Source organism: Pollicipes pollicipes, unplaced genomic scaffold (assembly GCF_011947565.3).
Source record: "Pollicipes pollicipes isolate AB1234 unplaced genomic scaffold, Ppol_2.1 Scaffold_4295;HRSCAF=5057_pilon_pilon_pilon, whole genome shotgun sequence".
NCBI lineage: Eukaryota > Metazoa > Arthropoda > Thecostraca > Pollicipedomorpha > Pollicipedidae > Pollicipes > Pollicipes pollicipes.
Window position 1 is genome coordinate 27,785,523 of NW_023596461.1, and position 1,481 is coordinate 27,787,003.

The 1,481-nt window shown below is 50.6% G+C and overlaps 1 pseudogene; it reads right to left on the reverse strand.

Annotated features, from left to right (window-relative positions):
• Window positions 1–1,340: 1,340 nt before the first annotated feature.
• Window positions 1,341–1,481, reverse strand: part of LOC119097383 (hemocyte protein-glutamine gamma-glutamyltransferase-like) — a 15,562-nt pseudogene continuing 15,421 nt past the window's right edge.

The following is a 1,481-nucleotide window of genomic DNA, read 5'->3' on the forward strand; positions in this document are numbered from 1 at the left end:
TGAACAAGCGCAATGTGAATAGAAAGTGGAACGGGCAACTCAGTCCTACGCAGAACCGACATTCTCATTTCCAAAGTGTTCCATTTGGTCGTTTAAAGAAAATGTGCCTTCAGATTAGTTTAATACACTGGGTTGAATTTTTATAAAACTGTGTTCAGAATTTTCAGCGGTTTTATAATTCCAATGCTGATTTTGCCGGCTTGCAATACTCTCTCTCAGGATTTGAGTATTCGCAAAATTCGAATAGATTTGAATGTAGTTGAGTCTTATCCTCACGAATCCAAATCCTCAGCTTTATTTACCTTTCATCTCCGCAACATCGGCTGAAGCACGAGCCCCACGGGGAAAAGGTAGCGGTTTAAGGCATCCTCACAGCTTGCCACGTCATCAGGCGCGCATCCCACTCTCTTCTTTCGCTCCATCGCAGGCCACTTTAGACAACTCCGGAGAGCACCTCTGTCAGACGCTTAACTGTCACACAGGAACGAACGGCCTGCGAGGGTTAGCACGCCTGTCTTGTGGTTGCGACACTACTGGCATGCGTGGCGTACGTCAGGTGAACTGCGACGCTCCAAGATATCGCGATCTTCATCGCGTGCCACTATGGCTGCCGCGATCTTAACGTCCTTTAGCAGCCACGGGCAGCTGAGCCGACTCCTTTCAGCCGGCTTTTGCAGGGTTCCAGAATGAGAATCTTGCAGGTGCGACCCGCGGCATTACCCACAGATGATATTATCCACGTCATTTAATATTATTTGTTGGTATTTGTTATAATGACTGGTTGCCAGTTGCACGCATGCTTGAGCTCCAGGTACACGTCGTTCGTCGCATCGTCGCGATACTTTGTGTACGCTTGTTTCATTTCATTACCCTGCCGGTATCCAAGGAATGTCAAATTATACATAATTTTAGGGTGATGTTGAATAGTAAACAAAAATACACTTATCACGGCATGTTGAATTCGGCAGCTTCACACGATTTTGCAGCTGTGTATCTGCAAGGATAACACCAATTTCATCGAGCGATCACGCACCTCGAGTGTAATGGCTGGGTGGTTAACGTATAGGACTCGCAAGTCCGGACTCGAACCTCGATTGCGTTAATTCCTGAGCACTCCTATGGACGATGAAGTCGCTGGCGCTCCATAAGAGGGCGTAATGACGTGTGTCGTGTTCTCTTAATTATAAATATAACCGCTGGCTCTATTATCTCACCTCCACACCCATATTATCCGCGCGCTTTGACCGGGTTCAACAGTTCTTATCCCACGTGTATGTGACAGCCCCACACCGTCCATGCCCGGCAAATACCTGGCTTGCAAGCCCAGAATTGTGGCCAGCTCACGCTCCCGCCCAGCGCCGAGCCGGCGGCCTCTCCAGGTGTGCCGTCTGCAGCGGTCGGACGGCGCCGGCGCACGGCCCGTGATCACGGTCAGGGCGGCCACGGCCGGCCACGCCCGGCCGGCCGCGGCTAACGTAACG